General features: G+C 41.5%; 1 pseudogene; it reads right to left on the bottom strand.

Annotated features, from left to right (window-relative positions):
* Nucleotides 1-3,558: 3,558 nt before the first annotated feature.
* On the bottom strand, nucleotides 3,559-4,112 carry LOC122750094 (annotated as a pseudogene).
* Nucleotides 4,113-7,094: the final 2,982 nt, after the last annotated feature.

Raw genomic sequence — 7,094 nt, 5'->3', positions numbered from 1 at the left:
GATATTCAGGATTCCAGAAAAGCTTTTTCCATTAATTAACACAATTTCACAAATCACAGTAAGTTTGAACATGATTGTTATCAATATCAAATCACCATTGCAACAAATTAGCTTAACTTTATCTCTGCTCCCCTTCTCTCTCATCTAAAGTGTTTGCAGTGGGGAGGAATTTCAGCTTCTTCCAAACCAAAGAGGAAATATTCAAATAACCCGTTCCAATCATAATAACAAATTTTACTAGGCCCCTTTTTAAATCCTCTCATTATCTCTTGTTGTAGTTGTAGTTGTTCTTTCAAACTACAGTATACCAGATCACAATACAACTTGAAGTAATCCAGCAGTTTCTTTTGCCAGTTTTTTTTTCTTTATCTCTAGATTTCGTTTCTTCCTGTCCTTCAAGGTAAGAGACTGCACTAAGGATTTCAAGTCCCATCCCCCTCTAATACCAAATTACATTTCACAAAGAGATCCCATCAAGCTTCTAACTTTTAGAAAAAAAAGCAAATCACTATACTTTACTGAGGATCTGTTGGATCTTAAAGCCTTAATATACAGCTAAGAATATTCTTACTATGCCCACTTCACAGAAAACCATTATCACATTCAATTAAATTCATAACCCAAAGTAATTTAGAGAGTCCAAATCTGACCATATCTCCAATACAATAAACTATTAAACTATTGGGCACTTTTCCTTTCCATATTACAAATCACCTTGAGGTAGTCAGCTTAAAGTTACACAAATAGAACAGTATATATTTCACTTAGAGTTAAATCAGAATTAATTCAATTAAACCCCAATTTATTTTCTGAATGATATCGTATAGAACCTCATTGATAATTTCATATTAGTATTAATTCATCCCATAATCACTTAATCTAAACACTTCCTATTTTCCTGTTTTTGTTTCTCCTTAAACAGTTCCATTACAAAAGAAAATTTTTAAAGTGGCAGTATATAGTTTATATGATTCCCAAAGTTTCTTAAATAGATAGCCCAATCAAATTCAATTACCCTTCTTGATTCCCTAATTACACAAACTTTTCTTTTGCTAGTTTAAAGGAATATTTTAATGCCACATTTAGTCCTCCAATTCAGTCTGAAAGACAATGCCAGAGCAGCAAGATTCCCCCTGCTCCTCCCCCACTTCCTTAACCTAGCAAGTTGTTTTTTTTTTTTTAAGGGTAGCTTCTTCAATTAAACAAAACTTTTCCTTCTAAATTCCAAGCACAGACTTATGCTCTCTCCTCCCCCACAGCAGAAAAAGGGGAAGGGGTGGCTTTCTTTTCTTTCTTCTTTCTCTTTCTCTCTCTCTTTCCTTCTACTTTCCTCTCTTTCTCTCTCTCAAAAATCCTAACTATTCACTCTCATACCCCTGGTCACAGTCAATGCAGACAGGGCAGACCATGTAGGCTAGCAAACAACTTCCTAACCATTCATTCCTCCTCACTTAATCAAACTTCCTCGTACCTTCTCAACATACTTAAACCATCTGAAACTAGCAAAGTGGCAGCTTAGCCAATATCTCACCAAATAACCCCATTTATCTATTTTAAGATAGACCCAGGGGATTCTCTTCTTTAATCTGCCTATTACAAACTTTAGGTGTTCCCTAAGAACAAACTTCACACTCACTCTTTCTCCTTTGTGGTCAGCAGCCTTTTACCTAGGGCTGCAGACAGATCACATTTCAATGGCTCAATTCAAATTCTGAGTAATTTACAATTCTACAATCCCCTTCTCAGTCCCTTCTCTAACCCAGACTGCAGGGATCAATTTCCCTTTCTTCTTCTTTTGTCAATACAGTTATTTTGATGGAATTTTTACTCCTGGACCTCTACTTTAATTTCAATTGAAAAGGTCTCCTTCCAATTATCTAATCCAGGATTTTTTCCAGCCTCCTCTGGCTCTTTAAAACTTGCCCTACTCTAGATGTTCTACCCGTATTTTGTTCAAGATCCTAGCCTGGTCTGGACTTTTTAACCCTGAACTCACCGGGCTCCTGTTTTTGCTCAGGATGTCTATTCAACCCTGGCTCAGCATGGACCTCCACCTTTAAAAGGTCTCTACCATCTAGCCGGTTTTTCAATCCTGCAAACAACAGGTACTAAACCCCCCCTAGGGGCGTTCCTATATTTTGTTCGGGGTGTCTATTGTTGGTTGGGCGTCCCCAGACCTTTTCAACCCGCAAACTCAATAGGACCTAGAGGGCACCCTAAGGTTAATTCTGTATCTCGTATCAGGGTGTCTATTCAGTCCTAGTGACCTGTTCAACCCTGCAAAACTTCAACAGACCTTAGGATGATAACTAGGGGTTCCCCGATTTCTTCCTAGAAATCCCCCTGAATGGTCACCCAGTTACTCACCAGTCTGGGTCCTGTGCACACGTTGTGACCGAACCAATCCGGATACTCCTCATTACTTTAGCCGGCATCCCTGTGTCTGGTTGGCTTTTAAGTCTCTCTCTTTCCGGGCATGGATGCTGAGAAGCCTCACCAAGAGCCAGACCCCTGAACCTGCTGAACTCAGCAGGGACGTCCTTGTTCAGAAGGACAGGCTCCTGGGAGTCTCCAAAGATCCCCAAAGAGATCCCGGACGAGCCCCCATCTGTATGGAGCAAACTGCCTCAGTTTACCCAAATAACTCGAGGAGACCACCAAGTCAAGCAGAGACAGATTTATTACATCCTCATGAGGACGGGCAAAACCCAATTACACATTGAAGTCTTGCAAAGATATGCCCAATCCTCTAGGTTTTTATAGTAATCTTGAAAAGGACTGTCCCCACATACACCTAGGGTGGATGAGCTCACAATCTAACATCCAATCCTGTCTCACCCAGGGTGCGTATGGAGACATGCATACGTGTTCCAGGGACAAGGGGGAAAAGGGGAGGGGGGAACAAGGTCAAACCAAAGGAAAAGGAAACAGGGGAGTGAGAGTCAGATGTTTCACATCTCACAGTTCCCACTGACTCCCCTCTCCAGGCCCCTGTCTCTAAAGATAAGGATGACAGGGTTAAAATTTATCTTTGGCTATGTTGGGAAGAAAAGAATAATCCATTGTTGGAACCCCAAGGCCAAGGGGATTCTGCTCTGAGAAAAAGAGACAATGTTACTTAACATCTGGTCTCAACTCAATGGCTGCATTCTGTGCCTAGTCCCATCCTTTCTTCTTGAGTCCCGAGTATTGAATTGGTGGGCAAACTCCCTGACCCACTGACTGGGGTTCTGACACATGATAGATTGCAGACAAAACTAATATGTAGCTGACAAGTGGGGAGACTGAGCAGAAGTAAAAATACTGTTAATTGGCAATAAAACTTAAAGGAGACAGTGAGAATTTTGACAAGCAATAAACTTCTAACAAACTATACTGGGGCAGGTCTGGGTACCTTCCAGACCCCATGGTCAGAGTTTAATCTGACTCAAATCCATAATCATATCATACAGTTTGTTTGGTTTTTTTAGGAACAGTTAGCAAGTTTAATTTGATGAAAGCGGAGAGCAGGTAGGCCAAAGAGGACATGTGTTAGGGGTTGGAAGGAAAGATGTTGGTAACCCTGACAATATAGTTAGTTGCTTCAGGGGTGAGAGGATCATTTTCACACTGAGAAAGTTAGGGGATTCTTTGTGGAAAGGGGACTTTTGTTCTCAGCCATTCAGCACCATCCGGACTAGCTCTTCATAGTTGATACAACCGTTGCTGTCCTCATGCCCTGCCACCAACACTTCCACTTCTTCCTCGGTCATCTTCTCACCCAGAGTGATGAGGACATGCTGTATTTCAGCGCCCATGACTGTGCTGTTCCCTTCCTTATCAAACACCCGAAGCCCCTCTACGTAGTCTTCATATGTGCCCTGGTCCTTATTCTTTGCTACAGTCTGCAGCATTGGCAGAAAGTGGTCAAAATCCAGCACCTTCACATTCATCTCATCACTCTTGGGATTCCTTCCCTAAGAGCCTGAGCACCTCAGCACTGGTGGGGTTCTGGCCCAAGGCCTGCATCACGTCCCCACACTGGCTGTATAAGATCTTTCCATCCCCGTGCGGTCAAACAGCTGGAAGGCCTCCCTGAACTCAGCAGTCTGATCCTTTGAGAAGTCACACATTTTGGCCGTGCAGCTCAGTCTCTGCTGCCACCTCTGCTACTGCTGCTTCTGCTGTGTGTAATGGCTCTCGTGCCTCTGTTTCTTAAACTGCATGCCTCTGCAAACTGTGTGCCTCTGTGAAAAAATGGTAACTATGCGCTTTGTTAGAACTGTTTGTATCTGTCTTGTAGTTTTGTCTGTCTTTGTAAAATGTAAAGTGTTTGTGTCATGCAATGAATTATAAATTGTATCAATAAGAAAATGATACAAGATCAATCTTAGTCTTCTCAAAAACAAAATCCTACAACCAACTTGGACATACTTTTTTTTTTTTTTTTGTGAGGCAATTGGGGTTAAGTGACTTGCCCAGAGTCACACAGCTAGTAAGTGTTAGGTGTCTGAGGCCGGATTTGAACTCAGGTCCTCCTGACTCCAGGGCCGGTGCTCTACCCACTGCGCCACCTAGCTGCCCCTTGGACATACTTCTTATCTGGTGTTATTTCACTTCATCAAATAGCTTTCAAAAAGTTTTCCCACTTAGTCTAAGGTCTTTCTGATTAAATGAGACCTGTTCTTACTTAGTTAAGGTATTGTCTGAGATGAAGTGGTTTTGACCTCACCTTTAGAAAGTAAAGAAAGATACAAAATGGTCTTCTGTCCTGGGTTTATCACTTCTACTTCTTCAGTTAAGGTGACATAGTGGTAGAAAAGGGGTCAGAGCATACTAAGAACCGCAGTTTTTAGAGGGCCAAAAATTGTTGATACTTAAAATCAGTGGCTCTCAGAATATGGTCCAGGGATCCATAGGACCCTTCAGGGGCATCTGTGAAGTTAAAACTATTTTTATAATAATACTAATATGTTTTCATTTCTATTATGGCAAATTGTGCCACTTATACATTTTGGGAGAGTTCTCGATCATTTTGAAGAGTATAAAGGGGTCCTGAGACCAAAAAGTTTGAGAATCAATGCTTTAATAAATGATTAAATGAATAAAAAACCACAAAAGCTACTATGTTGAGAGCACTATGATGAGTGTTCAGAATACAAATAGGAAAAGTTAGAAAAGTGAGATAGCTGGAGCATCTCTGCTCTTAAAGAGCTCACACTCTAATTGGAGGAGGCAGTGCATAAGTTCAGCTACAGAGCAGATGGAAAAACCTAGAAGCCCCAAGAGCAGAGTCAGAGGTTCAAGTGGCAAGGGCCAGAGGCTTGTTATATTATGTCAATAAGTCCTATGATGGTGCTGGAGGTCTTCATGGCAGATTATAAAGCCTAGAGGACCTTAGGATGACACAACGGGGCAAATGCAAAGCCTGATGGTACTTTGTCTCATGGGAAGGAAGAAAATTGGTAACTCTCATCTCATCTAAGTCACATGAGCAGTTAAGCAGCCCCATCAAGTTCTGGGATAGCCCAGAGAAGAAAACAGGGGGAGGGATGCTCACGATGTGGTAGATCTTCCCAGAGCCCATCCATCCAATTTGGGCTCTAGAATAACCCCACTAGGGGAAGGGGCAAAGGAGAATGCTGTTCCCAGGGGTGAAATCCTTTTCCAATGACATGTTACTTAATGAATTGAATTGTCTCCCTTTGACACTGTCATTATAAATGAAACCAATATATTAAAAGGGAAGGTGGGGGCAGTTAGGTGGTACAGTGGATAAAGCACTGGCCCTGGATTCAGGAGGATCTGAGTTCAAATCTGACCTCAGACACTTGACACTTATTAGCTGTGTGACCCTGGGCAAGTCACTTAACCCTCATTGCCCTGCAAAAAAAAAAAAAAGAAAAGAAAAAAGGAAGTTGTGGTTAAGGTTCTCCTTGGAGAATGCAAGAAATTAATTGTGATTTGCAGTTTCATCACCCCATCTTTGCTTCATTATTGTCAGACTGAAAAGATGTAATCTTGAAAAAGCCTAAGAGAAGATGGGTGTGTACTTGAAGAGATTATAGAAAAGAACAACTAAGTATCTAAGCCTCCTCTAAGCAGTTCCCCTATGCCCCTGTGGGCCTGGCCAAATTATAATGGAGACAGCCCAGAGGGTATATTGAACCAATTGAAGACTCAGCATGGCTAAGGACTTCTCCTTCCTGTGGGAGAGGCAAAAAGGGGTGAGAGGGGAGCTGTGTGAGGGAACTTCAAAGCGAACCTGGAGAGAGACTGCACAGCTGATTCTCATTGAAAAACTCCGGACCCCAGGTGGTGGTGAGTGGAAGTGAGGCCAGCTCTTTGAGCTAGCTGAGCAGCAAGCAAGTTTGGGGTTTTGGGGTTTGAGTCAGTCTTTGCTAGAGCCGGGGAGCTTGTTTTCTCTTCCCCTATTCCCTTCCTCGTTGTCCCTGGCTTTATTAACTTCACCTGTGTTGTAAATTTTATTCCCTTTAATAAAACCTGGTTTGTTTGTTGAAAAGAGGCTGTTAATCTCCTTTCTTATTAATCTGGGAGAAATAACTAAAAAAGGCAGTTTGGAAGGGAGGAAACTTTGGAGCTAAAAGTCTCTTGTTATTTTCTGAACCCCAATATTATTGGTGAGCCACCCAATTAAAATTTGGCCCTTACAGAGGCAAATAAAAGAGTAAGGAGACCCTGCAATACCACTACTAGGTCTATAGCCCAAAAATATCATAAAAAAGGGAAAAGAACCCACATGTACAAAAATATTTATAGCTTCTCTTTTTGAGGTGGCAAAGAATTGGAAACTGAGAGGATGCTAAACAAGTTGTGTTATATGAATGTAATGGAATATTATTGTCCTGTAAGAAACGATAAGCAGGCAGATTTCAGAAAAACCTGAAAACGCTTACATGAATTGATGCTGAGTGAAATGAGCAGAACCAAGAGAACATTGTACACAGTATCAACAACACTGTGCAATGATCTACCATGATAGACTTAGCTCTTCTTAGCAATACAATGATCCAAGACAATACCAAAAGACCCATGTAGGAAAATGCTCTCCACATCCAGGAAAAGAACTATGGAGTCTGAATGCAGATCAAAGC

Source organism: Dromiciops gliroides, chromosome 3 (genome assembly GCF_019393635.1).
Source record: "Dromiciops gliroides isolate mDroGli1 chromosome 3, mDroGli1.pri, whole genome shotgun sequence".
Taxonomy (NCBI): Eukaryota; Metazoa; Chordata; class Mammalia; order Microbiotheria; family Microbiotheriidae; genus Dromiciops; species Dromiciops gliroides.
Note: the sequence above shows the minus strand (reverse complement) of the source record. Positions and strands in the feature narration are given on the sequence as shown.